The sequence below is a fragment of the Elephantulus edwardii genome, unplaced genomic scaffold (assembly GCF_000299155.1).
Source record: "Elephantulus edwardii isolate Elephantulus edwardi_28Jun2011 unplaced genomic scaffold, EleEdw1.0 scaffold00228, whole genome shotgun sequence".
NCBI lineage: Eukaryota > Metazoa > Chordata > Mammalia > Macroscelidea > Macroscelididae > Elephantulus > Elephantulus edwardii.
Window position 1 is genome coordinate 1,128,861 of NW_006399978.1, and position 6,952 is coordinate 1,135,812.

The 6,952-nt window shown below is 44.3% G+C and overlaps 1 pseudogene; it reads left to right on the forward strand.

Annotated features, from left to right (window-relative positions):
* LOC102846871 overlaps window positions 1-6,493 on the forward strand; it is a 105,247-nt pseudogene extending 98,754 nt beyond the window's left edge.
* Window positions 6,494-6,952: the final 459 nt, after the last annotated feature.

A 6,952-nucleotide genomic window follows, 5' to 3' on the forward strand; every position in this document is an offset into this window, starting at 1 on the left:
TGTCAGAGGCAATGAGATTGGCACAGGATAGAGCAGGGTTTAGGGCTGTTGTACATAGGGTCGCTATGAGTCTCAAACGACTCGAAGGCACATAACAACAACAACAACAATAATTGTCTTCAAGTCAACTGTGACTCGCGATCACCCTATGTGTGACAGAAAACTGTGCTCCAGAGGGCTTTCAATGGCTGATAGTTTGGAAATAGATTACCAGGCCTTTTTTCTGAGGCACCTATATATGGTGGATTCAAGATTCCAACTTTTCATTTAGGTGCCTAGTGCCTTAATTGTTTGTACCATCAAAAACCTCTAGTCTTATAATGTTGTTGTTATGTGCTGTTGAGTCACTTGTGACTCATAGTGACCCCATGTATAATAGCCCTGAGTTCGGCTCTATTCTGTGCCAACCTAATTGTCTTCAACACAAATATTAATAAATTACCCACACTCTGAACTGTTAATCTCATATATTTTGGGCATGCTGTCTGGAAGTATTAGTCCTTAGAAAAAGGCATCATCCTGGAGAGGGCAGAGAAAGGGAGGAAGGCCCTTTCAGAGATGGACTGGCCCTCTCACTACAGCAGTGGGCTCAAGTGTGTCAGAGATTGTGATAATGGTGCAGCATAGGGCAAGGGTTCTATCTGTTGTGCATAAGGTTGCTATGTGTTGTAGATGGCATGATGGCAAGTAGCAGCAACAACAATGAACTGTTATGCAATTATGGGAAAGAAGATTTGTTGAGACAGAAAATATTGCTGATACAAGGATAAGTGGTAGAAGCAGAGTTCAATAGAAAACAGTTTCTTAGCTATATTATAACTTCTATTTTAAATATAGAAGGAAATGCATCAATATGTGAACAGTATAGTTTCTTAGTGTGGGCCCTGGGGATGGATGTTATATGCTTCACTGTGTTTTTCTGGTTTATATCCATTTTCTTTTGTAAATATGCATTAGCATATTTATGAATAATCTGTCAGCAAGAATAAAATGTGTGCGCTGCTAAAGAAAGACAAAGTACAGAGGAGTGTAAGTTATTTCTGTTCATTGACAGTGCTCAGGGAGGGCTTCCTGGAAGAGGTGTTTTCTAACTAGTCTTAAAGGATGGACAAGAGAGGACTGAAGTGGAAGTGAGAACAAAGCAGTGAACATGGAGAAGTTCTAAATACTCAGGTTGGGCTGGCTGGGTGTGGGTCCCTTTCACAGAGGTGAGAAAGAGTGGAGTTAGGCTGAGAGAGAAGGGACAAGGACAGAGGTAACTCATGCTTGCTGTGAAGTTGAACACTGTGACACTGATGTGTCAAATGGATAATGGTGGACAGTGGTTGGAGCTCCCAATTCAAACAAGCTTGGATGCAGGAATGACATCCTCTTCCATAATAGCTTGCCTCTGGAAACCCTATGAACCTGGAGAAAGGACAAAGGACAAAGTTATACAAGTCTTTTGTTCATAGGGTCTCTATGAGTCGCCTATGACTCAATGGTACTTAACAAGAACAATAGCAGCAAGTTGGGCTTATTACAACAAAAAAGTCCACTGGTGTCAGATTCCATTTTCACACATTCAATGGCCTTCAAAATAGTCTATATACGCAAATGTTTAGTCATGTCAAGGCTAGTCATGAGAAGATGCCATGAGTAGATTTTTCGCCTGAACCATGGAGACAGCAAGAACTGAGTGAAGAGAATGAGCATTTGATGAAGAGGTAATGAATTCAGGGGATTTGGGGACTGTTCAGAGCAAAGATATAACCACAAGATGGCAGTATTGCACAGTGAGCATGTTCTAGGCTGACACATCGACAGGTGCTCCTTGAATGGGATGCAGGTGCAGTTCCTCAGAGAAGAGACTTATAATCACATTAAGGTATTTACCAGACAAGGGAAAGGACAAGGGAACAACATTCAAGGAAGGAGAAGAGAAATGGAGGGAACTGACATGTTTGGGAAATGTCCCTCAGAAGGGAGTCTCTGGGGCAGAGAGTGGGGAAATGTTCCTCATATGGGAGTCTCTGGGACAGAAAGCTTTCGAGGGCAGCAGGACTAGCAAAAGATCAAACACATCTGTCTCGGAGGAAGTGCAGCCAGGGTGCTCCTGAGAGGCGAGGAGAGTGAACCGTCATCTTACATACATTGGGCATGTGGTCAGAAGGCTCCAGTCCTTGAAAAAAAAGGCATCATTCTTGGAAGGGTGGAAGGTCAAAGAGAGAAAGGAAGACCCTCAATAAGATGGATTGACACAGTGACTGGAACAATGGGCATAGAGTGTGAGGATGGCACAGGACTGAGCAAGGTCCTCATCTGTTGTTCATAGGGCCCTTGTGAGTCCTAGTTGGCAATAACAGAAAAGTAACATAACAATGAAACAACAAGGTTTCTCTTATCCATGGCTGCCAGATTTTAGGTATAGTTTCATGGGATCTGCAAAGCAGGTAGCCTTGACATGACTAAACATTTGTTTATATAGACTATTTTGAAGGCCATTGAATGTGTGAAAATGGAATCTGACACCAGTGGACTTTTTTATTGTAATAAGCCCAACTGCTGTTGTGGTTGTTGTTAAGTATCATTGAGTCATAGGCGACTCATAGAGACCCTATGAACGAAAGACCTGGACACTTGTATAACTTTGTCCTTTCTCCAGGTTCATAGGGTTTCCAGAGGCAAGCTAGTATGGAAGTGGATGCCATTCCTGCTTCCAAGCTTGTCTGAATTGGGAGCTCCACCAAACACTGTCCACCATAGGTAACCATTATCGCATTTGACACATCAGTGTCACTGTGTTCAGCTTCACAGAAACCATGAGTTACCTCTGTACAGCAAGTGGGCAGACCAGGGCTATACGACCTAGAAGAATATTTCACCAGAAACAATTAAAAATAGGCCTGAGGACAATATACAGAGGCTGTCTTTGTATCACTTACATAACAGAGGCCCACAACAGAGAAGGAGTGATGAGGCTAGCATAAGGCCAGTCTTCCCTACAGAGCAGACACTTGAAATCTGTGGCTGCATCACCTGGCCTTTGAAACCAAGAATGCTCTGGGGACAAGAGGAATGAGGGGCAGGAATGAGTCACAGGATCCTGAAAGTGGAAATGATGGACCCTATCTTAGAGATTCCACCTCCAGACCCTGCAGTTAGACTGCTTGCCCAAATATACAAGCTCAGTGCACCCAGAGGCAGCCTGGGAGAAAACGGAGGGGTGGGGTCTGTCCAGGTTTCTTAGTGCAGCTGAGATACACAAAGCACAAGTTGGTGGTTTTATTGAGCAGATATTATTTTTCTCATGGTTCTGGAGATTAAATGTCCAAATCAGGGTCTGACCAGCCTGATTTCTTTGCTGTCTACAGCCCTGAGTGGTCCTTGTTTCCTTGGCTTGTAGAACAACATCCTCAAAGATTGTTGGCCATCTTCTGCGTGCCCAAGACTTTTTAAAATGTGCTTTTGAGTCATTTGCAACCCTTAGTGACCTTATGTACAACAGCTCTGAACCCTGACCTATCCTGAGCCAATTTCATTGTCTTGATGGACTCAATCTCACTCTCCAGTCACTGAGTCAATCTATCTCATTCTGGGTCTTTCTTTCCTGTGCTGCCCCTCCACCCTTCCAAGCATGACATTCTTCTTCAAGGACTGGTCCCTCCTGGCCATGTGCCCAAAGTATGTGAGATGGAGCTTCAAAAGCCTTTTCTCCAGAGATTAGCTTGGTTTCATCTTCTCCTGACCTGTTTGTTCTCCTTTATACAGTCCCCACCTGTCAGTGGAGGCTGGTGTTATGAAGCTGAACAGGTTTCAGGGAGCTTCCAGACTAAGGAGCATTAGGAAGAAAGACCTGGCGATCTACTTAATAAATCAGCCAGCATAAACTTGTGGGTCACAATGCTGCAATCCACACCAGTTATGGGGATGGATATGACCAAGTGGTGTTTTATTCTGTTGTTTGTACGGCCACAGTGAAGAGCAAGTCCATGGCTGCTAACAGCAACAGTATTCAGGGATTATACTGAGGATTTTACTTCTACAATCATCTCCAAGTTTCTGGAACCCAGAGAACGTTTTGACATTTTTCACATTTGCCAACCTAATAGTGTTCCAAAGGCTTATGTATACTAATGCAATGAAATACTGTATCATAACAAAATACCATAAAGTGAGTGCCTTGTGGTGATGGTTGCTATTGTTATGTGTCACCGAGTCACTTGTTACTCATAGCGACCCTATGTACTATAGCCCTAAACCTGCTCTATCCTGTGTCAATTTTATTGTCTCTGACACACCTACTCCCATTACCTCAGTCACTGAGTCAATCTATCTCATCAAGGGTCTTCCTCTCTTGCGCTGTCCCTCCACCCTCCCAAGCATGACATCCCTCTCCAAGGACTGGTCCTTTCTGACAACATGCTGAAAGTATGCCAGGCAACCTCAGAATCCTTGCCTCCAAGGAGCAGCCTGGCTTCACCCTCTCTAGGACAAACCTGCTTGTTCTCTTGGCAGTCCATGGTAAAGTCAATACTCTTCTCCAGCACCACAGCTCAAAGGCATCAATTCTCCTTCTATCATCCCTAGTCATTGTCCAGCTTTCTGACACATAACAAGTAATTGTGAAGAATGTGGCCTGAATCTGGCACACCTGGACATCAGTCCCCAGACTGACATCATTGCTCTTCAGTACTCAAGAGAGATCCCTGGCAGGCTTTCTCAAGGCAATTTATCTTTTGATTTCCTGGCTGCTGGTACCAAGAGTGTTGATTTTGGAGCCAAGCAAACTAAAGCTGTGAACAATCTCAGTTTCTTCACCATCTATCTTGATGCTACCAATTGACCCAGTGGTGAGAATCTTTGTTTTCTTGATGTTGAGCTTCAATTCATATTGAAGGCTGCAGTCTTTGACCTTCTGCAGCAAGCACTTCAGGTCCTTCTCAGTTTCAGCAAGCAGGGTGATAATGCAGGTTGTTGATGAGTCTTCTCCAATCATGATGCCACACTCTTTATAGAGCCGAGCTTCCTGGATGATCTGTTCTACATATAAATTAAAAAGATGTGGAGATAGGACACATCCTTGGCGTACTCTCTTCCTGATTTTGAACCATGCAGTGCTTCCTTGCTCTGTTCTGAATAACTACTTCCTGATCAAAGTATAGGATTTGCATAAGAACAATCAAGTGTTCTGGGATTTCCATTCTTCTCAGAGTCAGCCACAGTTTACTGTGATCCACACAGTCAAATGCCTTTGCACAGTCAATGAAGTACAGATATACATTCCTCTGGTACTCTGCTTTCAGCCAACATCCATATAACATTAGTTGTAATATCCCTAGTACCATAGCCTCTTCTAAACCCAGACTGCACATCTGGCAGTTCTTTGTTGATGTGCTGTTCCAGTCATTTCTGGATAATTTTCAGAAGAATATTGCTTGCATGTGGTATTAATGATATTGTTCAATAATTTCCACACTCTGTAGGGTCAACTTTCTTTGGAATGGGAACAAATATTGATCTCTTCTAGTTGGTTGACTAGGTAGTTGTTTTCCAGATTTCTTGGCACAGTGGCTTTATATAATCAAAAAGTCAAAGTCCTTGACTTGAAGTTGGAACCAACTCATATCTGACCCTCCACAGGTTTCTGAAGTTATAAACCGCATGTGAGGGGATCACCATCAATGTCCCTCAGAACTACCAGTGGATTTGAACAAGTAGGGAGGGCTAACCTTAGGGTTTGCAGGACAGCCCCTTATGGACTAGCACCATGACTCACTATAGAGAATAGAAATGTATTATTTCAAAGTTCTAGTGGGCATCAGCAGGACTGTGCTATCTCTGAAGGCTCTGGGGAAGGATTCCTCCTTGTATCTCCAGTGACCAGGGCATTTCTTGGTATTCCTTGGCTTGTAAATGCATCTCTACAGAGCCTGATGTCTTTTTCCATGTGACCCTCTGTCTATTCTCACAAGGTTGTGGAGGAATTAGGGCATATCCCATGCTAGTGTAACCTCAAGTGTACTGACAATATCTTCAGAGAAAGGCCCTGCTTTCCAAACAAGCTCACACTCACAGGTATGGAGGTTAGGACCTCAGGGTATCTTTCTGAGTGAAACACTTGTGCCCAGAACATAGTGACAGTCAGTAGCTTATACCTTCTTTTGGCGAATAAGAAACAAGTTAAAGAAGAGACTGGAATCTTATACCCTTCCTGGTGATTTAGAAGAAAATTGTCAGAGGTTTTACACTTTGGGGAACAAAGTTAGAAAGAAGCCTCCTTGACACCCAGCGCCATGGTCCAGGCACCTCTGGGCGGCCTCCTGGAGCCCAGGCGCTCACTCACACTGCCCTCTGTGTCCAGAACATGACCAACACAGTGGTGAGGACCACGCTGCGCAACGACCTGTCCCCTGAGGGCGTCATCCACTACCTGAAGATCCTGAACCCCATCCACTGCACCTTCCGGAACGACCTCCTGACATCGTCGGGGTACACCCCACAGTGGGGGTGAGTGGGAACCCCCGGGAGGCCCAACTCCTGCCTTTGCTCTATAGCTGGGCTCCTCCTTAGCACCCTCACTTTGGATTTCTTTGTGGTTCTGGCAGTGTGTGGACCTTTCTTTGGAGCTGAAGTCCCTGAATGGTGCAAATAGTTAATATTCATGATAGCTAACCGGAAAATTGAAAGTTCCAGTCCACCCAAAGGCATCCTGGAAGAGAGGCTGATCTGCTTCAGAAACATCAGTCCTGAGAACCATGTGATACAGAGTCACACTCTGACATGTGAAGTCACCATAAGTTGAAATAAACTTGAGGCAACCCCTCTCTCTTTTTGTTGTTGTATTGTTGTTATGTGCCGTCAAGTCGTTTGATACTCATAGCGACCCTATGTACAACAGCCCTAAACCGTGCTCTATCCTGTGCCAATCTCATTGCCTCTGACACACCCATCCCGATTACCCCAGTCACTG